Here is a 27189-nt window from a genome sequence, read left to right as displayed (position 1 = left end):
TTTCATTGTTAGAGAATATTAGTGGGGAAAAAAACACTTCCGGTTTGATTACTATATATTTCAACTTTAGAATTTCTATTTCAGTCTCTAAAATTTGAAGTATCACTTTTTACAGTTTTCAGTTTCTTGATGAAATATTTAAGACTGAGTTTCATCTCCATAATCATAATAGACACGTTTTCTGCGGGTCCGCCTCTGGTCCGCACGTTTTGGCGGTCTGTTACGTTGATGCTGGTTCTCACTCGTGTTTTCCGGTCTGTCTTTAACAGTGTTGTGGGCATGATCACTGAGAAAAGAAAAGCGCCCTCGCAGGAATAATTTGAGGCTGAGGATGACCTTTGCCCTCCTCTACGGGAAGACTCGTGGGCTTCTGCTAGGGCCTCAGGCGGACCCTAGATGGCTGGTGCACTTGATCAGACTTCAGGGTTTGAACTTCGCGAGCCCGGGGATAATTGGAAGGCTGCCCGGAATCCATACACGGGTTGCTTTTTGTCTGGTTCACTCTCACTCCTAGAGGGCAGCCTTCCGGTGCCGTCCCCACAGTCGGGGTTCCGTGGACCCCACTCGTGGCATCACTGAACTCGACTGTCGGCCGCCCTTGCGCTCCGAGGCTATCACAAGCCGACTCGCAGCGACCGGTGCCCGGGCAAATGTTCCCCACGAAGCACAAGTGATCCCAGTGCCAGGCTTGTGTTCCGTAGGTCTGTCTTCTTACAGGTCTGGGCAAGGTAATTCTTTACTATTTTGTCAGTTCTTGGTGATTTTTAAAAGATTTTAAAATATTTTGTCAAGCTTTTTCAGTCAATGTCAGCAAGAGTGTTGTTCCAAATTACCTGGTCCATCGTTAAAGGAGGCAGAAGTGACAGTTCGAGTTTAAACACCTACTGAAGGCAGAATAGATCATTGTCCTTTTAAAGTTTCCCAATGAATAACTAATACATTCCATTGTTTTCTTTACTTATATCTAATTCCAAAAGCAAGTATTCAATGAGTTTCATACAAATTGTATGATGATGTCATTCAAATATATATTACATAATTAACCTCCACATAATAAATATATCAGTCAACAAATATTTATTGAGCATTTACTATGTGCCAGTCTCATTTAGGTTCACCAGAAAGAAACAAAAAACTTCTGTATCCTTATGATGCTTATATTCTAGTGATAATAGATTCCAAAACTTACACATATAAAAAGGTAGATGACATGGTATATATTGGCATATCATATTAGAAGGTGGTGCATATTATGGAAAACAGCAAAGCTAGGTAGGAGATTTGTAGTCAAGACAGAGAGAAGAGTTATAGCTTTCTCCAAAGTAGCCAGAGTAGACTTCATTGAAAAGACGACATTTCAGCAAAAACTATAAGGTGGGGAGGGAGTTACCCATGTGTAAGTCTGGAGGCAGAAGGAGCAGCCAGCAGAAAGACCCTAGGATAAGATTAAGTCCATTCTGATCATGGAACATCAGCGAAGCCGTATGGCCAGGGTGCAGTTAGAGAGGAAGAGGAGGGATGGATGAGTTACGAGAGACGGTGGGGAAGTGAGGTCACAGGGGCTGGTCACAGGGCCTTGGGGCCGTTGTAAGAACGTCAGCTTTCCCTCTGAGAGCCCTAGGGGGCGCTGCGCTGGGCAGAGAAGGGCTTTGACGCTTCTGGCGGAGGTGCTAAGGAGGGTGGAAAGGAAAACGGGAGAGCAGCTAGGAGCCCCGTGCAGGAGCACAGGAAACACATTATACCGTCTCCACGGAACTTCGGATGTATTTTCAAGGTAATATTAATGACATTTTGACAGATTACACGTGTACTATGAGAAAAAAAAAAAAAGGATGCAAGCATATTTCCCAAGATTTTTGACCTGAGCAATCAGAAAGATGGAACTGTCATCTATTGAGAAGAGGAAGGCAACGGGGAAAGTTAGAAATGGAATTTGTGGGGGTGCCTGGGTGGCTTAGTCGGTTGGACGTCCGACTTTCGCTTAGGTCATGATCTCGCGGTTCGTGGGTTCGAGCCCCGTGTCGGGCTCTGTGCTGACTCACAGCTCAGAGCCTGGAGCCTGTTTCAGTCTGTGACTCCCTCTCTCTCTCACCCTCCCCTGCTCACTCTCTCTCTCTCTCTCTCTCCTAGAAATAAATAAAAAATATTAAAAAAAAAAGTTAAAAAAAAAAAGAAATGCAATTTGTGTTGTGTCTGACATGCCTACAATGAAGACAGACACCCAAGCCAGACACGTGAATCAGAAGATAAAGGTGAGAAATCTGAAATAAATATATAAGCTTAAGACTCTTACGCTAACAGTTTATTTTTAAGGCCATGAGACATGATGAGATTCCCAAGGGAATAAAAATAGAGGAATAAAAGATGTCAAGGACTGGGATGCCCAGGTGGCTCAGTCGGTTAAGCATTCGACTCGTGAAGTCAGCTCAGGTCATGCTCCCAGGGCCACAGGACTGAGCCCACAATGGGCTCCATGCTGGGCACGGAGCCTGCTTAAGATTCTCTTTCTTCCTCTCGGGCCCTACCCCCTCATGTACACAGGTGCACACTCTCTCTCTAAAATAAACTTTTAAAAAAGATGCCAAGGACTGAACACTCAAACATAAGAGGTCCCAGTATCATCCTATATGTTGATTTTGGAGAGTTAAAGGAAAAGCTGAGTGGTGGTGGATAAGAGAACAGTTTGAGGACAATGGAAGAGAATATATGAAATCGGGAAAACAAAGGAAATGTGGCCAATAATTATTTACCTTTCGAACCGCCCCTCAACAGGTACCTTACCTCTTTCCACACAGCTCTTCTATCTTCCTGGAGTTAGAAGTAGATGTCATCTATCAGTACCCCATGCTTCACAAACTGTTTATAACACACAGATTTTCAGAATCAGCAGGTGCAGAAGCTACAGAAAGTAAGCTCTCCTCCTGTGACACGGCAGCCACTGTGAAACCAGCCCTGCGCAATACTGAGATCAGGATGAACTTCTCTCCAACATCACCCCAGTTCCCTTTCTCTGCCCCTTCTTCCAACCGGTGGCTCCAAATCAGTCACAGCATCCTCAAACGACCCACAGCCTAGAACTTCTGAAGCCCCCACCTCCTAACACATTGCTCCTCTTCATTAACACTTCTCTGTTCTCTGTCTTGGGATATCACAGCCTTACACTGGCGAGCAAACAAAGGTCCTCTTATCTGGTAGTAATATGTCGGACAATTTCTCTTTGAAACATTCACACTCAAAAGCTGCTTTCCAAACAACCAAACTGACGAATGTGAATGAAGTAGGGCATTTTTGGAACAGTGACAAAGCTTCACCATAGAAATGAAAGGAGGGGTAAGAACACTCCCACCTGAAGAGATCCTGCTTCAACTGTTCACGAAGAAGGCTACTAGTCACCCTGGCCAGCAGGAGACTGAGCCGTCTCCCTACTTAATGTATCCGGGGTCATTTTAGCTTGGGATTTCCTGTGGGCACAATGAGACTACCTGATAAGCACTGAGCTTGCATTATGAAACAGAATACCAGTTAAAGTACACACTCATTTCCTATAAATATTAGGTTGACCATGTGAAACAGCCTTTCTGTAAGTCAAAAACCATCAAATACTGCCTTTTCATTTGGTTCAATCCACTACACACGTACATATTTAATACACAGACATAATTATTTTGTGGTTTTGTTAACAAAATCTACCCATTTCTTTTACCATTTGTGACTGCATAATTTTGTTGTTATTGTTAACAAAAATTACTCATTTCTTTTACCATGTGTGATTGAATTATCATTGGAGACATGTGTGTCCTTATGAATGAACTCACCCAAATGGCCTCTATGAAATGCCTTCTGCCACTAATACAACAAGGAGTCTTAGTGCTCATTATTTAAGGCAGGAAGTCTACCCCAGGCTGACTGTCGCCTGTCAGATTCTTGGTGACACTAAAAAGCCCTTCTTGAAATCCTGTTTGACCTTTTCAAGCCCATCTCATAAAAGCAATTAATGTTCTCATCGTAGGAGCAGTAAATTTAACCTCTAGATTTAGGTCCCTTTCTTAGTTCAAATTATAACATAAACCTTAAGCTCAACAATGTAATTTTGCTCCTTCACTAGAAGGATGTTTGCTTTATGGGTCCTTTTAGCATGTTTTACTGAAGAGGAAGGCACTGAGTTTGCATCTCAGCTCTACCCCTTAGCAGATATATGATCCTGGTCCAGCCTCTTGTGACAGACCCTGTCTACACGCTCATCACGCCTGTGTCCTCTTCTGCCTGGAATCACCTAAGTACCAGGCTTCTTTGAAATTAGGTGTGGCCATATTACCAAGTCCTTGCCCATGAAATATGTGTGAAAGTGATGTGTGTCATCCCCAGACACAGCAGTTTAAAACAAGCACTCCTCCTCTATACATTCACTAATTTCAGCTCCCACCAGGGGCAGAGGATCCCAGGGTGGACCCTGGAGCCTAAGGATGGCAGAACCACTGGACGGAAAGAACCTGTACTCAGAAGGCTGCATGGAGCAGAGCATGCTCTCCTGGGCCCTCATTTCATTGGAGAGAACTAGACCTTGACTGTGTTGGACAACATGACGTTGAAGTATTAAGAGCAGTTAGCCTACCCTGTCAGTTAAACTCCCTAACCTTTTATTTCCTCATCCGTAAAGATGAAGATAATAAAACCCACCTCGTAGGGCTGATGTTAGGATTAAATGAGGTAACAAATGTAAAATGCTTAGCACAGTGTTTGGCATGGAGTAAGGCTATATAAATGCTGGCCACCTTATGTTACCATCATCATCATCACCATCATCATGATCACTACCTCATATATAGTTGGAACATTTTCTATACCTCTGAAAAGAGCCCAGGGTTCCAAAAATAATTGTTTGGCAGTCTCAGCGGGCAGCATACTTCCAAGACCCAATATCTGACCCATGCAGTCTAGTAGCAGAGCTCATGGGATATTGATAATTTTATTTCTGGCTCCAAACAGTGTTCATTGGATAAGGTTAGACTTTTTAATGCCTACCATTTACTGAATAATTAAAGTCATTATTTCCAGTTGCTCTTGGGCATGCAAATGTGTAAAATCCTCTTAGAGATACCATCTGATATAACTTACTTGCTATAAATCACATGTGTAGCAAGAAAGTCCTTACATACCATGCACGCTCTCTCTATATATAAGTGCTTGTGGACTAAGACATTGTTTTTTCAGCCTCAAGTAACCTAATCATTCCCTAAAATTTTTGCTTACCAGCTGCTTTTTTCAATGAAACACTATTTGTCACTTTGATTAGCATCGACAGAACACATCTACTTTTCCAACTGCAGGTTCCTCAACATCATGAAACCACAAACTTGAATTTACAACAGTATAGACTACAGCACTGGAAGGCAGGTTTTGGAAAATGCATACACATATGCCAGCTTCAAAAGCAAATGTGGGTATTGATCATTAAATACAACTTTATAAGTTATACAACCAGTTCTTCCAAAGGAAAAGCATCATTTAAAGCAGATTTTGAAAGAAAAAAATAGATATAAAGCTCCATACAGAACAAACAGCCTTCTTACACACTCTCCAAAAATTCTCTAAAATCATCTTAAATAAATAATATTACTTTACATTTAGTCGGTTAAGCATCCAACTTTGGCTCAGGTCATGATCTCACGGTTCGTGTCTTCGAGCCCCGCGTCGGACTCTGTGCTGACAACTAGCTCAGATCCTGGAGCCTGTTTCGGGTTCTGTGTCTCCCTCTCTCTCTGACCCTCCTCTGCTTATGCTGCCTCTCTCTCTCTCTCTCAGAAATAAATAAGACGTTAAAAAAAATTTTTTTTTAAATAAATAAAATGTCTTCTCTTCAGCTCTTTGGCCAACATCCCCAAGTACACACTAGAGTCCCATACTTGAGTTGAAGCCATTCAGAATATCAAGAATCACAGGCTTTCTTTACATTTATCTAACCTACTTAAATCTAAGCTTAGTAAGCAACTGTGTTTTGTTTTGCTACACCTTTTTCCAAAAGTGAATTAAGGTGGTTTATAAACACATGTAGGAGAAATTACTTATGGTGAAATTAAACAAAAATACAGAGGAAATTAGAAGGCAAAAGGAAATAGGGGAGAAAAATAAAGGGAAAAGTTGAAAAAAGCAGCAAATACTGTGAACTTCTAACCACTTTCTCATTAGCCACACATTTTGCTCTGAGCTTCCTGGCAACCAGAGCAAAATGAGACTCATGATAATGATTCACAAATCATTCACAAATGATCAGTCACATAATTCACAAAGTTTATAACTATACTATTGTGAACAATGCCCCAATTAATATCCTTACACAAAATACAATATTTTCACAGGGCTTTTTATTTCAACTTCCATAAATATAAAAAAAAAATTAAAGACCCAACAGGACAAATGTCAAAATAAAAGGTCATGTTACTTCCTAATGAGTCTGTGGAAACTCTTGGGCAAGGCCAAGATTATGATGCTTTTATTTGTGGAGGTAGGTAGGACAGGATTAATAAGAGCTTCCTACAGAATTGATTTTGGGTAGTTTTTGACGGATTTACAAACTAATGTTTCCAAATGAAGCATGAAGGAAAACTATATGAAAACCACTGATCCAAGAGTGATTCATAAATTGAAAGCAGGACTTGAAGGGAGAATCTGGTTGAGGGACAGAGGGAAGGAAGAAGGAAATAGAAGGTACGTGCTCTTATTGGGATGCGCGGGCAGGGGAAACATAATGGAAGGTCTTTAAGCACTCATATCAGTACTTGGCTTTTGACTCACTGGATAATGAGAGCAAAGAGATGGACAACAAATATAATGAGAGAGTGTGGTTGGCGAGCCATTCTAACCGAAACCCACCAATAACTGAATGAGCAAAATCAAGGGGAAAAGACCCATATGTGAGAAAGCTTTCATGGTCCAGCTGAGTTTGGCTCTGTCATCGGGACCTCCCTTCCCCATTAGTTTGTGGGCTCGTGAAGAGGCCGATGGGGTAGAGAGGAGAGAGAAGAGGGAGGAAGGACTGCCAGAATCTTCCATCTTATTTATCTGTATTCACAGTATTCAGTGCAACAAGGAGATGTAGCTGACAGTCAGTTTCAGTTTGTTGTTAGAAAAAATACAACATCCAATTTGTTCAGCTGAAATAATTTATGGAGACTTAGATTTTCTAAATGAGTGGATGGTAAGGTAAGGAAAAGGAGGCATTAAATATCACCCCAAATACTAGTACTGGAAAACAATAAGAGTGATGTTTGGGACCAGGAAGGGAGGTATTGAGCAGTTGTAACTACAAAGCTCTGCCGTGCTGTTTTTGTTTTTGTAATTTATATTTTATTTAGTTCTGAGAGACAGAGAGAGAGTGCATGAGCAAGCAGGGGAGGCTCAGAGAGAGAGGGAGACACGGAATCTGAAACAGGCTCCAGGCTCTGAGCTGGCTCTCAGCGCAGAACCCGATGCGGGGCTCGAATCCACAAACCGTGAGATCATGACCTGAGCCGAAGTCGGACGCGTAACCAACTGAGCCACCCAGGCGCCCCTTTGCCATGCTGTTTTGAGTGGCAACAATTCACCCAAGAATGAGTACTCTTGTGACAAATAAATGGATACACACTTCAACAAAGAGAATAGAAAAGAATGATAGGTTAAAAAGCATAATGACCTCTAAGTAGATCATAGAGCTTACTAAAAATAAAACTTATTATTATTATTATTATTTGGAGCTTATTAAAAATAAAGTAAAAATGTAAAATAGCAATAAAACTTGGTTTAATGGAAGGAACACTTGTTTGGGAGTCCCAAGACCAGGGATTGGATCTCAGCTCCAATGCAAGTTCTCTGTCTGACTTCTGATAAGTCATTTTATGTCCAGGTCCAGGTTTTTATTGACTAGAAATTGGGAGTGAGGTGGACAAGCTCAGGGGTTTTCAAACTGTGCTCTGCAGACCCCAGGTGTCCTGAAGGAAACGTGAGGCCAAATGGGCCAGGCCTGAGCATGGTATTAGCAAATTAGATTCACCCTAACCTTTTAGCTATAGCTATTTAAAAAGACTTCCATGCATGGATTCTTTAGAAAAGAGACCTACTACTTGCAAAAAGCTAGAAAACCATACGCTACACAATCTCTGGCATCCCTCACACCTGTCATAAATCCCTCTCAAGTTAGTAACATACGTGAACAAACTGTAAGCTGGCACATTGCTTCCATCCTGCAAGGTGGAAACAAGCACAGAAAATCAGAGCAAAGTCCTACCGACAAAAATTCCAAGACTCGCATTCCAGTCAGCCGAATGCCAAGCCAGAACTCATACTTCCAAAACTCTGAAAGCCCTTTATGTTAGGAGAGGATTCTATCAGGCGATGTGGTTATGTCACAATAAGCATACAGGCACATGGTGTGGTCTCAATTAATGAAGTCGTTTTACATAAAAAGCCTGCATAAATATTTGCAGCAGCATGTTTGGAGTCTAGGGGTTTTTTCCTGAGTCTGGCCTTCTCTGAACTGCCCCAACCCCTTCTCAGTTTGGGTTCCTATTGCTGTATGATTCTGTACCTTATAACAACAGTTTGATGAACCACAAAACACACAAAATGCTACTTGACACAGAAAACTCACAGTCTACAGTTTTGTCAGAGTAAATTATGTAAAATGTAGCTGTTTTACAAAATTAACATTTGATGAATATGTTTACCTTTTTAAGATATCAATTTAAGTGAGATTAGCACTGCTGAGCCAAAATGAGCCATAATTTATATAAAGCAATATAAAAGCCCTGAAGAACAGTTTTGGCATGTAAGGTAGATTACACTTGTGTCTGAATTTGCCTAAAAAGCTAGAGTTATCAGGGCAGCTGGGTGGCTCAGTCAGTTAGGTGTCCCATTTTGGCTCAGGTCATGATCTCGTGGTTCAAGACCTACATCTGGTTCTGTGCTGACAGCTCAGAGCCTGGAGCCTGCTTCAGCTTCTGTGTCTCCCTCTCTCTCTCTGTCCCTCCCCTGCTCACATTCTGTGTCTCTCTCTCCTCAAAAATAAATAAGCATTAAAAAATTTTTTAAATAGCTAGACTTATCAAGACTGTGCACTTCCATAGGACACTTTTAACATGGCCTAACCAATAAATACTTAGTGTTAGTTTAAAAAATTCTGTCTTAAAAAAAAAATTCTGTGTTGTCTTAACCAAAATTATTTGGGGCCTCTGCTATATAAAGACAAGCATCCTAATTAGAGCAACCTGTTTACACTAAGATGCACATGCTAGAAGGAAATAGAACTTATTTTACATACATGCAAGAGATACCACTTTTCAGTGAAAACCAAAAGAATTAGTAACAAGTTCTACCAGCATCAGCTTTAAAAATTAAAAAATTAGAAATTCTTTCTTCCTTCTCCCCCTCCCTCTCTCCCTTTATGAAAAATTCAATCTAAAAGGCATTAGATTGAAAAGTAAAAAGTAGAAATCTAGAAGGGCGGGAGATGGTGACTGGCAAGATCTGTACATAAAGCAGACACTGGTCATGTATGTAAGCATATAGAGGCTAATGGGGGTTGGAAGAAAAAGTATAATGCTGTGCTGCTGAATTTGAATTTGAAGTGTTGATATGAACTCAAGATTTTTTAAAATATAATTCATTGTCAAATTGGCTAACATACAGTGTGTACAATGTGCTCTTGGTTTTGGGGGTAGATTCCCATGAACTCAAATTTTCAATATACAAATACTTATAGAAACAAGTCTAGTAGCTGTATCTATACATACTCCCCAGCTCTGTGGACTGAGAGGGTCTGACACTTCAGTAGTAATGAGCACACCTAGCACCCACATCCTGACTGCTACAAACTGTCCCGGTTACAAGGAACTCAGGGCTCCTTGCAGAAATGGCGGATTCCCGGGCTGAGGCAGGGTAAATACCAGATGAGCCTGGAGGATTCTGTCATCTCAGATGGTAAGGAAGCGCTTACACAGTGATGAGCACACATTAAAAGGACACAGAAGCCAACTTAAAGAGGCTCCCGCTGGCCAATTTAGGACTGTGTGAGTGTCTGAATAAAGATAGCAATAGAATTTAAACCATTAAATAAAAAAGAATCCATGAGTCTATACTGACACACATAATACATACATACATACACACACACACACAAGAAATCTTTTCCTTACAACAGGATGCCATCTGATGAATATGGGAGGAATTATAGAATCAGAAAATCTTCACTTGGTAATCATGAAAATAATAATTAATTTACCCAAGAAACATTAAAGGATACTAAGGCCAGTACGTGAAAGTTTGATCAGAAATAGAATATCTACAAGTATTACAGTGCCTCCCCACAAAATACTTAGTGATTATAGAGGGGATACAGAGTAACTCTATGATGGACCTGACAGTATTTTAATCAAGGGATCCAGGTTATTACTGGCAATAAGACAAATAAAATTGTGGGTACTATCTGATAGAATACAATGAGAACAAAGCATCAGTTCTGTGATATTCCTTCTAAAGAAGTATAGCTTGAATTTAATCATGAGTAATTGTTAGACAAACACAAATTAATGGACATACTACAAAACAGCCTAAGCTCTTTACAAGTTCAAGATCACAAAACTCAAGAAAAGAATGAGGAACTAATCCAGACTAAAGGAATCCATAAAGACATGACCAGTGAATCCAAGATATGGTCCTGGATCGACTCTCTTCATTATAAGGATGGCAGACTTGAATGGGTCTGTGAGTTCCATGGCTATAATGTACCATCCATGGCAACGGAGGTCAGGTAATACCCTTGGCATTCAGGGTTATGGAGCATCATGTCAGCAACTTGCTCTCAAATGGTTAGAGAAAAAAAGTTTTTTTTGGTACTACTTTTGTAACTTTTCTATGTAAGTGTGAAATTATTTCAATTTTTAACATAACCAATTATTTATTATGAAAACAGTAAACACTGTATCTATCTTTAAATTCTACTCATAAAGCTATTGTGACAATTAAATGAGTTAATACCTACAAAGCATTTATAGTACAATGCCTGGTACAGGGTAAGACCTTAAAAATACAGCAATATATAGTACAGTATATCACAATATTAAATCACAAACACATTCTTCATCCCACTGGCAACTGAGTATGATCAGCAGAATCAAACGAAAGGACTCAATCTGATGGTTGGAACTGTTCCTGCCATGAAGCAAATGTTAGGACCAGATGACCTTGAGGCACCATTTGTACTTAATTACGTCTGGTCCCATAGTGCTAATTACCATATTTCCTCAGCCCTTTCATAAGCATCCTTCTGATTAAACATCATTTATTAGGCACAGTACAATGTATACCATGTAACCAAAGCATTATAAAGGCTTGATTAAAATTGCATTTTTCCGGGCCCCTTTTGAACCCCTACCCACTCTGACTTCGTAAATGAAGAACTTGATTTGAAGGGTCTCCTCCAAGGACACCAAGCAGGTTGATGGCAGAGACAAAAACAAATACCTAAAGAGTGACTGACCTTGTTTTCCATGCTGGTTCCAAATGACCAGCTAAACTTACCAAATTTAAAGGTAAGGTTCCAACTCAGCCAAGTTTTAATAACAGTAACCCTCGTTCAATTTGTCCCTTTTGAACTTCAACTTTGCACTCAGCTCCATATCCAAAAATACTGTCCCCTAGGGCTTCATGCAGCATTTCAGAATAATTTTCTAAGATTTACTCTGTGCAGAAAGCAAAATTCCTTTATTTTGAGAACTGGCATTGTAAAAAACAAAAGGAGGGGAAGGAAAAGAGAGAAAAACGCAAACTGCTCAGACCTGGTATCTAATTCTGCTCACACTGCCTCATTCCTGGCTCACACAGCTCACTTTGACATCAAGGGGCGCTCTGCCAGGAAAGAGCCACATGGACTGCCGAAGGGAATCGGAACCTGACCCTCTCATCTCCCACCCCTCCCCCTTCTCCAGGGCCCCACTGCCAGCTTAAAAACAGTTAATTGCCTTTTCATACAAAGAGTTTGACAGCCACTCTCCCACAAACCACACTAAAATCTTACCCCCTGTATGGTTTGTGAAAAAAAACCTGTTTCCATTTTTAGGAGAGCATAAGACCTGGCCCATTTTATTTAGAAATTAATAATAATTCTGAGTGCTCTCTTTTCTCTGTTCTGGAAGAGCAGTGAAGCAGCTCTGAAATGAAGAATTTACTACTGTGCGTGCCAGGACAAAAACAGATGGACCAGAAAAGTTTAGATGGATGAATCTGAAAAATTGGATGACCTTTATTATACCCCAAAAGTTATAAAAAATTAGAAGAGCAAAACTTCCATTTGCCAGCAAGATTCTCTCCAATTTACAAATTCCATATTGTGGGTTCAGGCGCAGGAGTAAAAGCTCACACCGCTCTCAGGACGGCCAGACATCATCTCCTCACCATCAGTCTACCTCAGTCTCCTTACATGGAAAGTCTAGAAAACTGTTCTCAATTCCTCACTTCAGTAAGAAGGAGGAAGATTGGGGAACTCAACTCATGCTCACGTGACACCCTAAGATTCCTGAGGCTGGACTAGGGCAAAGGATGGGTGCATTTCGTTAGAACACAACCCAAATGAAACCAAGAACTGGTTCATTTCTCAGGTGGGCGACTAAATTCAGGTTGCTGCCTATTCCCAACTCAAGTTGCTCTCCTCACAGATTTACCCATGGTCAGAACTGATGTAATAAATTGCAAATTCATAGAATGTAATGGGCTCAGTGCAAATCCAGCTCCAATACGAAATCCATTTAAAGCATCAAACATGGGTCAGCAGCACATAACAGTGTATATGTTTGGGGCAGAGATGCCATGGCAAGAGTTTACTTCATAGACATTCTGAATAATTCCTAGGCAATGTATAAAATGTACTGTTGTGAATTTACAATATCATGTATACATTGAGAATGGTGAGGCAGAGACATCCACGATTCACCCAAACCAGCACTGCTCTACTTGTGGAATATGAGAGAACTACACTTCCCTGAGTCCACCGCATGTGTATGGGGCAACACAAGTAGCTCTAACCAATGAGCTGTGGGAATGTGTCATTTTGAGCTAGAACATTTAATTGCTAATGTGACACTTTGATCTCTACACTTTGACAACCATAGTAAATCTTGAAGCATCTTGCTGATTTGTGGAATCATAAGATAAGTGGAATGAAACTAAGAGTAGAGCCCCTACAACCCATGAGCAATCTCTTTTTTTTTTCTTATTTAATCTACTGAGGTTTGAGGGATCTTTGTTACTCCTACTAATGCCTTTGTTACACACTTGGCCTAAAATACATGGTCCCTATATATTCTTCAGGCTTATAGCACTTAGCAAAACAGGTACAGATAATATCATGTCCCTAAAAGAAGTAAGAAGTGTATGTCAAGTCTTCTATGAGAACCTCATGACTATATCATGGATAGGGAACAGGGTCATCCACGTGTGGTCACATAGGAAGCCTCTGAAGGCATGGGTCATCGCAGTTATGAGTTAGCTACAAAGCCAGATATCAAAAAGAGGAGGCAATTCAAAGTCCAAGGAGAAGAGCTGAGTCTTAAACCAAGTACTACCAATGTGGTTAGGCACTAGGTTATTCATTGAAATTCTACCAGCATTTACCGCTGTTTCACATGGCTTATATGGGCACCAAAATACACACAGGGACTCTCTCTCTCTCTCACTCTGCCTTATCCTATAAAGCACTACATGAACTGTGTCCAGAAAGAAAACACACACAAAAAAATCTCTCAAATATTTTTAACTACAAATTCTTAGAATCCAACTAATCCTACAGATCTATTTTTTATTTATTTAATTTTATTTGTTTTCCAAGATAGCATCCAGACAAGAATCCCGAATAACCTCTTTAGACTTTATCTCCCTTTTGAAATAATTGACTCAAATACCAATCACCAGCCTCACACCATTTAATTCATCTTCTCTCCTACTTTAAACAGGTACCTTACACATAAGCCATGGAATCACAGAATCATGATTTTTTTAATCTTAAAGGAGACTTAGAGACTAACATCTGTCTCCCCCATCTCCAAAAAAAAAGGGGGACAAAGAAACAACAGCGAAATTTTAAAAAATAGCTTCTCAATCTATAGTTTTGGTCTATTCTTACCCACCAGACTCTTCTATATACTGAATAAAATAATGAAGCATTAGAGAGCCCACTGTATATTCATATACCAGGAAAATATGCTACTAATAATTAAATCAGAACACAAACTGCTGGGATCCCTTAGGTTTTTTTTTATTATTATTAATAGCAAGATGTTATCATTTGCTCACATTCTTCAGCTTATTAGGAAACTTGGACTGTAGTTTTGGATCCTGAGTCAAAAGAACTAATTAAATGATAAATGTCACTTTTTCTCCCAACTTACACAACTAGAATTTTGAATAACACATTCTTCTATTGTGCCAAGCCAAGAGAGAAAATATTACTCTTTTGGTCTGCACAGGACCAAATTGGACTCATAAAAGTAATCAGTTTATAAATAAATGTTTACTAGGCTTTTACATTCTTGCTTTTTTACAAAAGGCAAAGGCATTCATGATCTTCTAAGCATATCACAAACATGAATTATTCACCATTTTGATAAAATCCTAAATGCCTTTAAAAGTAACATTATTCCATTTATAAATAAGTTCAAAAAGGCAAATTTATGTGTACCAAGTTTGTCTTATACTCTAGAAGACAATAGTAAAACCTAGGACTCAAAATCTTTTTTTTTTTTTCATCTTAAAGTTGTATTACAGCTACAGAGGTTGACATTCTAGTTTCCTCCTGCCTTTCCCCTACTTCCTAGAGAAAGAAAGAAAGAAAGAAAGAAAGAAAGAAAGAAAGAAAGAAAGAAAGAAAGAAAGAAAGAAAGAAGAGAAAAAAGATAGGATACCAACAGATCCATCCATCAAGAGAAATTGTCAATGTTTAACAAGGAAAAATATAGCTAAATAATTCCTTCCTGGTTCATATCTTTATATCAATCATATGTCCTTATGCCATCCTCAAATTCCCCATCCTCCTTAAAAGAACAAATAATATCCCAGGCATTAACAAACGACATCAATTTGCTGTTAACTGGTATTTTCAGGGAATGGAATAACAGTAATAACTAATACTTATGAAGCTGACTATGTGCAGGCACTTTTCTAAATGCTGTACACGTTAGTTTCCTGTACCTTCAGAACGCCTCTGTACACATGTTAGTTTCCTGCACCGTCAGAACGCCTCTATAGACATGTTAGTTTCCTGCACCGTCAGAACGCCTCTGTACACATGTTAGTTTCCTGTACCGTCAGAACGCCTCTGTACACATGTTGGTTTCCTGCACCGTCATAACGCCTCTGTACACGTTAGTTTCCTGCACCGTCAGAACGCCTCTATAGACATGTTAGTTTCCTATACCGTCAGAACGCCTCTGTACACATGCTAGTTTCCTGTACCGTCAGAACGCCTCTATAGACATGTTAGTTTCCTGTACTGTCAGAACACCTCTGTACACGTTAGTTTCCTGCACCGTCAGAACGCCTCTGTACACATGTTAGTTTCCTGCACCGTCAGAACGCCTCTGTACACATGTTAGTTTCCTGTACCGTCAGAACGCCTCTGTACACGTTAGTTTCCTGCATGATCAGAACGCCTCTGTACACGTTATTTTCCTGCACCGTCAGAACGCCTCTGTGAAGTGGACAGTGAACAGTACCCGCACCTAACAAGGAACTACCGCACACAGGGGTTGCCTATCTTGCCCTACGGCCCTGGAGTCCCACTGTGCTCCACACTTCCTCTCTCATGAATCCAGTAATATGCCTATTATTTCATGCAATTTCTCAATAATTTTCTAAGTTACAATATAACAATCACATAGGAGTAGAACTGTAACTAATTCCAATTTTCTCTAGTGATTCAGAAAACATATCGATACTTTGAAGAATTTCAGGATCAGGAAGCATCAAATGGAAATAATAATAAAGTCTACCTGAAAAGACATCAGAGGAGTGAGAAAACTTGGAAGAAATGCTTCACCATAGTATATTTTCAATAAATGGTAGTTATTTGTTATTATATTAATTAGGTATTTGTACAATTAAATTATAACAATAGAAATTACAATTTGAAGAAAGAATACTTGGTTCTCTCTTCTAATAATGTTTCACAATACATTTATATCTCCCTTAAAATAACAGATTCCCAAAAATTAGGCGTAAATTGAAATATTTATAAGTCATACTTTCCCATTTAAGGATATTTTCATTCAAAGATACTTCATTGTCTTTATGTTCAACAAAATTTCTTTTTTTAATATTTATTTATTTTAGAGAGAGAGAGAGAGAGACAAAAAGAGCAGGGGAGGAGCAGAGAGAGGGGGAGAAAAAGGATCCAAAGCAGGCTACACACTGACAGCAGATAGCTTGATGTGGGGCCTGAACTCATGAATGGTGAAATCATGACCTGGGCCAAAATGAGACACTTAACCCACAGAGCCACCCAGGAGCCTCTGATTATATTTCAATTAACAGTAACTGCTAAATCTTCAGCTTTACAGTTTTTCAACCACTAGCCTGTCATGGGATTTATAATCCATCAAATATGCAATTACTTGAGAGATCCAAATATTTATAGAACTTAAATTATTTTGTAAACTGCATAATCATGACAATTTTGTAATTTCAAATTTTTATGTCTGAATTTTCTCAAAGTGGGAAAGAAGAAATCCTGAATAACAATCGACTCCACCTAGCTCTCCTTTTCCTTTGCTATGAAAGGCAAGTCTTTTGAGTTTATCAGACTGAACCCAGATTACTGAGGCAGGATGAAGATACTGTAAGAGGAACACATTCCTTTTAATTTCTCTCTTAACACAAACTATATCTTTTTTCTTGAGATAGGACACTACAGAAATAAAGAATGGAGAGTCACTCTGAATATGAGTCTCATATCAACCTATTTCCCAGAAAAGAAAAAGAAAAGTGATGCAGGAACGTGATGAAACCTACTTAAAGCCAGCAAGAACACTCCAGGGCTATACCTTCCTGACTTTAACTCTCCCCTGTAGGTCTCAGAGTGGACAATTTCATCCCTGAGATGGCAAGGGTTTGAGAAATATCTCTCTACAGGCCATGGGCAGACAAACACAGGGTGTACACCTAATCAATATTATATACATAATACACCAAACACATCAAATTAGTAGTATTTTGTTTTTTAATTTTTACTGAGGTACAACTTATATACAGTAAAACACAAAAGTTCAAAGCTCAGTGCAGCTCTACACAATTCCATTCACAAGGAACCATATCCAGATCAAGATATAGATCATTTGGCAGAGAGGGACCAAGACGGAAACATAGGAAGCCCCTGAACTTACCTCCTTCCATGGACACACCAGATGTACAGATATGTGCGGATATCCCTCTGAGATACTCCCTCTGAGACAAAAAACAGGAACTAGCTGGGGGACTTCTACACATTCATTAGCAAATGAAAGTAGGAAAGTCTGAAACGGGCTCTCACCATAAACCCCACCCCAGCACGGTACCATACAATCAGAAGAAACCTCCAAAGTCCCAGCTCTTCCTGAGGAGTAAAGGGACAGACCCCAAAAACAACTAGCATTGAAAGCCAATAGGGCTTGCACTCACAACTCCCACAGGACTGCAGCAAAACAAACAAACAAACAAACAAAAAAGGAGCAGNCCCAGTGCATTAGAATCACACAAAACACCCATCTCCCAGTCTTTCACTGGAAGGAATTTGAGTACAGATTTACAAGCTGTGGCCTGAGGGTCTAGCTTCTAATTAACATTCACGTAAGTGTTGATTGAAATCTTTGCTGGAGCCTAAAAGAGCTGTTGGACACTTCCCCTGCCTTCTCTCTCTGGCTCATAACAACAATCAAACTAAGTCCCCAGCATCTCCCTGGAAGGAGTTTATTCACACATCTAGTGCCCCAACTTTTAAAGCTATCACTCAAGGATGGGGCTCCAAATCACCTAGTTCTGATAGCCAGTGGGACTTGCGTTCAAGAGTCTCACAGGACTACAGCAAAAAAAGAAGCAGTTTTTAAACTGGCATAGATGCACCTACCCATTTTGAGGCTATACACTCAGGTTCAGTGCAGAGAGAGTAAGCAAAAATGCCCACCTCCCAGTTTTTCCACCGAAGGGGTTTAGCTGCTGCCTAAGGGTCCAGTTTTTAATCTACCTGCAAATGGGTGCTGACTGTGATCCTCCCCTCTAGGATACTGATGGGTCTTAGCTTACCCTCAACTACTGGGAGCCACTAAGAACAAAGACAGCAAAGTGGACAATCACAAAGATTTGAAAGATAACCAGCTTAGGCACGGCTGATTGATGAGGTTCGTCCTCCACACAAGATCTGTCTGTCAAGACTAGGAGAAGTGGTCATTTTATTTAATGTGCATAAGCCAACACAGAGAGTCAAAGAAAATAAGCAGAGGAATATGTTACAAACAAAAGAACAAAATACATCTCCAGAAGCCAATCTTAATGAAATAGGGATAAGTGAGAGTTGAAATAACAGTCTTAAACGTGCTTCCTGAGGTCAGGAAAGCAATGCATAAACAAAATGATTATTTCAACAAAGAAATAGAAAATATTAAGAAATACAAAACAAAAAACAGAGAGCTATAAAATAATTGAACTGAAAAATTTTAATAGAGGGGGTTCAATAGCAGACTAAATCAAGTAGAAGAAAGGATAGTGAAACTCAAAGACAGGACAGTGGAACTGATCCATTAAAAAAACAAAATTAAAAAGAATGGAAAAAGGTGAAGCTAGCTGAAGGGACTTAACGGGACACTATCAAGCAGAGCAACATACGATTTACAGAGGTCCCAGAAGGAGAAGAGGGGAAAAGGGCTGAAGATTTATTGAAAGAAATAATAGCTGAAAAAGTACTAACCTGGAGAAAGAAACAAATATCCAGATTCAGGAAGCGCAAAGAGTACCAAAAAAAGACGAATGTAAAGAGACCCACACCCAGACATATTATAATCAGAGATAAAGTGAGAGTCTTAAAAATAGCAAGAGAAGAGCAACTTGTTAGACAAAGAGGAGCCCCATAAGACAATCAGTGGATTTTTCAGCAGAAACCTTCTAAGTAAGTAGGGAGTGGAATGATATATTAAGTGCTGAAATTTAAAAAACAACAACAATGGGATGCCTGGCTGGCTCAGTTGGTTAAATGTCCAACTTCAGCTCAGATCATGATCTCACAGTTTGTGGGTTCAAACCCCATGCTGGACTCCAAGGTGATGGTGTGAAGCCTCCTTGGGATTCTCTCTCTCTCCTTCTCTCTGTCCCTTCCACGTTCTCTCTCTCTTTCTCTTTTTTTCATGTTTATTTATTTTTGAGAGCGACAAAGAGCACAAGCCAGGAAGGGGTAGAAAGAGAGAGACACACACAGAATCTGAAGCGGACTCCAGGCTCTGAGCCATCAGCACAGAGCCAATGCAGGGCTTGAACTCATGAACTGTGAGATCATGAACTAAGCCAAAGTTGGATGCTTAACCAAATGAACCACCTAGGGGTCCCTCTCTCTCTCTTTCAAAATAAATAAATAAACTTTAATAAATAGCACAACTGCCAACCAAGATATCTACTATACAACAGGGAAAGAATAGTCTCTTCTGTAAATGTTACTGGGAAAACTGGATAGCCACATCCCAAACAATGAACTAGATTCCTATGTTACACCATAAACAAAAATCAACTCAAAATGGATAAAGATATGAACGTAATACCTGAAACTGTCAAACCCCTATAGGATAATATAAGGGGTAAGACATTAGTCTTAACAATTCTTTTTGTATTTGACACCAAAACCAAAGGCAACAAAATAAAAACTATACAAGTAGGACTACATCAAATTAAAAAGCTTCGGCACAACAAAAGAAATCATCAAAATAAATAAATAAAAGAGCTACTTACGAAATGGGATAATATATCTGCAAACCACATATCCGGTTAGGGATTAATATCCAAAATTTACCAGTAATTCATACAATAGCAAAAATTTAAAAATGAGAAATAAAATAACCCAAGTTGAAAAGTGGACAAAATACCTGAAAAAACATTTTTCCAAAGACAATATCCAAATGGCCAACAGGTAAATGAAAAGTTCAACACCACTACTCACAAGGAACATGCAAATTAAAACCACAATGAGATATCACCTCAAACCTACTATCAAAAATACAAGAGATAACAAACGCTGGCAAGAATGTGGAGAAAAAGGAATATTTATACATTGGGAATGGATAAATACTGGTGGGAATGTAAACTGGAAAAGCAATACTATGGAAAGCAATACTGAGTTACCTCAAGAAATTAAAAATAGAACTACCATATGATACAGCAATCCCATGTCTGGGAGTATACCCAAAGGAAACAAAATTAGACTCTCAAAAAGATATTTGTACTCCTATGTTTACTGCACATTATTTACAAGAGCCAAGGTATGGAAAGAACTTAAGTATCTATGGATAGATAAATGGATAAAGAAAGTGTGGCATGTACGTATATACAATGGAATATTATTCAATCTTAAAAAAGGATAAAGCCTGCCATTTGCAATGTAGATGAATCTAGAGGGCATTATGCTAAGTGAAGTAATCCAGATAAAGAACAACAAATACTGCATGGTATCATTTATATGGAATCTAAAAAAAAAAAAAAAAAAGTCAAACTCAGAAATAGAGAGGAGAATGTGGTTACCAGGGCCTGGGAGTGGGGGAAACAGAGGTTGGTAAGAGAATAAAACCTTTCAGTTATAAGATGAATGAAGTCTGAGATTGTAATGTATAACATGGTACTGTAGTTGATAACTTGTATTATTTAATTGAAATTTTCTAAGTCAAACTTAAGTGTTCTCACCAAAAAAATGAAAAACAAAAGTTAGTATGTGAGGTGATGGATGTACTAATTAACTCGATGATGGGAATCCTTTCACAATGTATATGCATATCAAATTATCACTTTGTACACCTGAAATACATAACAATTTTGTCAATTATACCTCAGTAATGCTGAAAAAAGATACAGAGCATTTCTCACGTCCCAATACTATTTTTAGTTATTTTAAAATTTTGTCTGAATTCGTTAGGTAGCAGAAATGGTATTCTTATGTTCAACAGTGAGTTGGAGATTCCTCTAGGAAGGTGGAATTAAAGATGGTGAGGTCATGGGGTTAAAAGCACCGTTTGAGGAATCAGAGACATTTGGCAAAGCATACCTCGCTAGCCTGTAGTCCCTTCACTTGTTTTTTATGTTTGTAGGTGAGTCTTTTGGGGACTGAATGAGTTAATGCATGTAAAGACTCACAGGTGTGGGGCAGGCATACAATAGGTTCAGAAAATGGCAGGTATCGATATTAAGAATTAATCGTTCTAATACTCAGTTGAAGCGCAGCCTGGGCCAAAACATCTTCCTTCTTCCTGACTGCTACACTTTCACGTGATAATGCCCTCAAGGGTAGAGTGACAATATTTTATTCCTACCCCTTTGATTTAGCTGTTGAAGGAAGATGTATTTCATTTGAACTGTATCAGTATCAAATCCCATTTTAAAAGCAATTGTTAAAAATTCTGAGAATAAACTTACACTGTCTTTGATCAAATAAGCTGCTGTAATCAGAATGAATGTTTTACAATGATCAAGCTATTTATTTTTGAAAGCTTCCAATTTTTTGAAGCCTAAAATGGTTTAGTTCTGTCCACCAAGCAATTAATATGTTCTACTAAACAAATCAGAGCTGGAGAACCAAATTAACACCTTTCAAGAGTGATATATCAGTGCTGGCTTCTACAGAATGTTTTATGACCCTTCTACCTAATTTAATGGATAAATTCTGAGCATCAGAATGTCCCAGTATGGCTTGAATTCTTTCAGAGGCAAAAAATATATACATTCATATTGAAGTGGAACTTCACAGAAAAATTAAACTCCTCTGTCATATATGAAATTCTACTTTCAAATATTTTACCTTAACTCTAAAACTAGACTCAATTTCCATTCAATAACTCAGATTTAATTCAGTCAGAAATATTCTGTGTAAAAGAGTAAGAGCTGAGACAAATGCACACCAGATCCCTTTCCAGCTTCACATGACTGACAGATCATGTCAGAGGATTACAGACACTCAGACACAATTACCTCACTCTGGTCTTCAATCTGAAGCAATGGATCAGCTTTTCTGCCCACTCAGCTGAACAGTACACCACAGCCCACAAACCTCAGTCACCCTCCAACCAGAACAAATCATGTAGACTTACTATTACTTTTTCCCATACCCTGCTGTGAGACCAAAGAAAAAATATATAATTGTCTTTGCCCTCAGTTTCTGACACAGGGCTTCTAAACCCTTGTAATTTCCTAACTGATAAGAGCACTAGAAGCAAGCATCGTTTGCTCTGATGAGGCAATTTTGTATGAGTTCCAACATGGTGGCTGGTCACCAGAAATATCAAGCCATGATTAGAAGCTTGGAATTTTCATCCCCACCCCACAACTTCTCTGAAGAGGACAGAGGGGCTGGAAATGGAGTTAACAATTGATCATGCTGACATGATGAAGCCTCTGTAGAATCCCAAAGTATGGGGTTCAGAAAACATCCAGGTTGTTGAATATATCCACATTCTGGGATGGTGACATGCTTCCATGCTCAGGACCCTCCCAGACCTCACCCTACATCTCTCTTCATCTGGCTAGTCACTTAAATACATTAATAAATGGTAAATGTAAGTTAAGTGTTTCCCTGAGTTCTGTGAGCTCTTATAGTCTAGCAAATAATTAAATCCAACGGGAAGGAGGTCATGGGAACTTGCAATTTATATCCACATCAGAAAGAAGTTGTGGGTAACCTGGAAAACTACTACTTGTGAATGGAATCTGAAGCAGGGAGCAATCTCATGGACTGAGCCCTTAATCTGTGGGATCTGACACTGTCTCCAGAATTAAGAATAAATTGAGTTAAATTATTTCATTCTACCTGGTGTTATGGAGTTCCTTGGTGAGGGGAAAAAACTCACACCTCTGGTAACCTGGCACATCAGAAGTGAAGTGCTCCATGTGAAAGTAAATGAAAAAGACACAGGAGAGAATTACAGGCTTTTTTCAACTCACCCCCAGTCACTGGCCTCCATGTAATTGAAGTTGTCCAAAAGGAAATGGCAAGGATGATTTTTGTCTCTCAAAACTATCTCCAATATTCATTTTAACATGACTTTAGGGACTAATGTCCAAAACAATGAGTTTTTGTTCCCTAGATCAATACATGAAACAGAAACTGATATATGCTATTAGAAGTTCCCTAGATCAATACATGAAATATATGCTATTAGATGTTCCCTAGATCAATACATGAAACAGAAACTGATATATGCTATTAGAAGTCATACAGCTAGACAGTGGGAAGATCCTAAAGGGCCCCCTGGACAATGATATCATTTAAGGCTCTTCTTTGTCATGAAATAGAGAAGTTCCAAGTGGTACCATTCCTTCCCCACCCCTTCCTCTTATCTATTCACCTGGGTAAAGACACTGGGAGGAAGCTTCTGTATTTTTTCTTTAACAGGACTTAGGGAGTGCCTTTGTTTAAAAAGAAAAGAGGAAAATAGATAGGGAGAAAAGAAGGAATAATAATAATAATGATGAGACAATATGATTGTGCCAGAATCAGGACCTTAACAGCAGAGGTCAAGTTTAGCTGCTGATTGCTCTACTTTTTAAAATTTTTTTGTTTTGTTTTTTGGGTTTAATTTATTCTTTTTTAAATTATTTTTAATTTTTTTTATTTATTTAAATCCAAGTTAGTTAACACATAGTGTAATAATGGTTTCAGGAGTAGAATTTAGTGAATTATCACCTACATATAACACCCAGCACTCATCCCAAGTGCCCTCCTTAATGCCCATCACCCCTTTGGCCCATCGCCCTACCCAACAGCCCTCCAACAACTCTAAGTTTGTTCTCTATATTTAAAAGTCTCATGAATTGCCTCCCTCTGTTTTTATCTTATTTTTCCTTCCATTCTCCTATGTTCTTCTGTTTTGTTTCTTAAATTCCACATATGCGTGAAATCATACGATATTTGCCTTTCTGTGACTGATTTATTTCGCTTAGCATAATACCTTCTATTTCTATCCATGTTGTTCCAAATGTCGAGCTTTCATTCTTTTTGATAACCAAGTAATATTCCATTGTATATATATACCATCTCTTCTTTATCCATTCATCAGTCGATGGACATCTGGACTCTTTCCATTATTTATCTATTATTGATAGTGCTGCTATAAACATTGGGGTGCATGTATCTCTTGGAATCAGCATTTGTGTATCCTCTGGAATAATACCTAGTAGTGCAACTGCTGCGTTGTAAGGTAGCTCTATTTTTAATTTTTTGAGAAACCTCCATGCTGTTTTCCAGAGTGTCTGCACCAGTTTGCATTCCCACCAACAGTGTAAGAAGGTTTCCCTTTCTCCACATCCTCACCAACATCTGTTGTTTCCTGAGAGGTTAATTTTAGCCATTCTAATAAGTGTGAGGTGGTACCTCATTGTGGTTTTGATTTGTATTTCCATGATGATGAGTGATGTTGAGCATCTCTTCATGTCAGTTAGCCATCTGGATGTCTTCTTTGGAAAGGTGTTCGTGTCTTTTGTCCATTTCTTCACTGGATTATTTGTTTTTTGGGTGTTGAGTTTGCTCAGTTCTTTATAGATTTTGGATACTAACCCTTTATCCAAAATGTCATTTGCAAATACCCATTCCACTGGTTGCCTTTTAGTTTTGTTGGTTGTTTCCTAAGACTTTATTTTACGTAATCTCTACATCCAACCCATAAACCCAAGATCAAGAGTTGCATGCTCCACCAACTGAGCCAGCCAGGTGGCCCTAGCTGCTGACTGTTCTCATATTAGCAGAGGAGTAAGAACTTATCATGCTGAGAAATGCTGGGAACCCAATACAGTAATTCATCAGAAAGATGCCAAAATCATGACTGGAAGATAAGAAGTAAAGAAGAAGATGAGACTGGGGCTGGGGACCTAGAACAAGATTCTAGAAGACTGGATTAGGGAATATGGCAAAGAAGAATGATGGGTTAGGTGATAAACATGAGATTATCTGGCTGACTACTGCCAAGTACCAAGGGCTGAGAAGTTGGCTGAGGAAGTCAGAAAAGCCATTAGGATGAGGAACATCTGAGACATAGTCCTCATAAGGTAGTTACATCCAGAGTAACATTCTAAATCAGAATCCATTTACAACTGGATGACCTAAAAACTTCCCTTCTGTCATTCAGGACAACTTTCAAGGGATGTATGAGCTAAAGCAATAGAGTCTGAATTGACAGAATATAAGGAGCTTCAGTTAAGGTAAAATACACACACACACACACACACACACACACACACACACACACACACACACCATAAACTAGCTTGTGATATCCAAGAAAATAGAGTAACCTTGTCCCAGGAAGTCTCTTGGAGTTCTAGAAATCTAGGGCTCTATGATAATGGTTTAAATATTCTTGGGAGGCATACGAATGACATAAATTTAAAAATAATTATGACAAGAGCCATTCGATGGTTTAGGAGATAAGTTTTTTAATGGTTTTATTTATTTTTGAGAGACAGAGACACAGAGCATGAGCGGGAGAGGGGCAAAAAGAGAGGGGAGGGAGACACAGAATCCAAAGCAGGCTCCAAGCTCTCAGCTGTCAGCACAGAGACCGACTCAGGGCTTGAACCCACAAACCGTGAGATCATGACCTGAGCTGAAGTCGGACACTTAAGAGACTGAGCCACCCAGGCACCCAGAATTCATCACTTTAAATGCATTACAGTGCATTTGGGTCTGAGGAAGTCCTGGCATATAATGAATCAATGTAATAAACAACATTATCTAGTAATATTATAGTATTAACATTGTCACAGAGAAAATAAGGTAACAAGAGGTAAAATGATAGCACTCCCATTAATAACTAGGAAGACAAATACTAAAAGGAAGAAAAGTGTTCTCCTACACTAAGATCTATCATTAACGGAACACTTCCATAGTACTTTATATTATTTTATTTATTCACCACAACAATCCAGTGAGGAATATATAATCTCATCTTTACAAATGAGAAAACTGACACTTTGAAGTGGTAAGTAGCTTGCTTATGATTACTCAAGTAGTAAGGGGAAGAGCTGAAATCTAAATAAAGACTCATCTGCCTCGAAAGCCTGTTTCCTCCACCTCTGGCTTACGGTTGCCTCAGCAGTTACCAAGCCAAGTTACTAAATTTGAGACTGGTATTCCAGTAAACCTATATTATTGCATCAATATATATGCAAACCTGAATAGCCCTTTCTATAAAAGAAAGAAATACAAAACACAAGCATGAAAAAAATTTATCCACATCCCAATATACTCAAAAACCAAGTATTTTTAAGCTATACCAGGCACCTATAAAAAAGTAGACAAAAACCTTTATTCCTTTTGTAAACAAAACAGAAATCATAGAAATAAAGGAGAGTAAGATAAAACATGAAATTTCAACCACCTCTGGAATACTTGTACAGCCAGTGCTCATCCTAAAATTGAGACAGATATGTGAGAAACAGGACAGATGGATCTATGAGTCTATTTTCCATCATGTTACATTGGGTATTTGTATATATTGGTAAATATGAAGTATTGTACATACATGTATATGTATTTATTCTTAAATTTTTCTGCAGAACTTATCTAACCTGTAATTCTATAAACATATTTATAAATATATTTATAATTAAATTCTTCACCCTGCCACTACTCATAAAACATTTCTGGGGTTAAACTGTTCCATTAATTTATCCTTTCCTCCTTCCTTTACCACTTTATCACATATTTACTTCAGCTGTGTACACAGTTTGTCAACAATCATAGAATGAATATGAGAAAACCACTCAGTATTATAACCAAGCTCTCCTTTACGACAAACCCATAAAAAGAGACAAAATGCACATGAGATAGAGAGAATGCCCCAAAGATGCCAGTCGACCGCCTCTGCAGACACCCCAAGTCTCACAACAAAATTCACCATAAAAACTATTCACTCAGTGACGTTACTGAGCACTTGTACACTGTACTTGGCACTTGGC

The 27189-nt window shown here is 38.9% G+C and overlaps 1 protein-coding gene and 1 long non-coding RNA gene across 2 annotated transcripts in view; both read right to left on the bottom strand.

Annotated features, from left to right (window-relative positions):
* LOC144221327 (uncharacterized) lies at positions 1-26636 on the bottom strand. Its single transcript, XR_013332035.1, has 3 exons — positions 26610-26636; positions 2782-2856; positions 1-884 (listed from the first exon to the last, which is right to left on the bottom strand). It is a non-coding gene; the product is annotated as an uncharacterized LOC144221327 (long non-coding RNA).
* The window catches only part of LOC144221326 (uncharacterized), a 76097-nt gene that overhangs the window by 23906 nt on the left and 25002 nt on the right, over positions 1-27189 (bottom strand). The window lies entirely within an intron of this gene.

This window comes from Crocuta crocuta, unplaced genomic scaffold, assembly GCF_008692635.1.
Source record: "Crocuta crocuta isolate KB4526 unplaced genomic scaffold, BGI_CrCroc_1.0 scaffold20, whole genome shotgun sequence".
NCBI classification, from domain to species: domain Eukaryota; kingdom Metazoa; phylum Chordata; class Mammalia; order Carnivora; family Hyaenidae; genus Crocuta; species Crocuta crocuta.
Note: the sequence above shows the minus strand (reverse complement) of the source record. Positions and strands in the feature narration are given on the sequence as shown.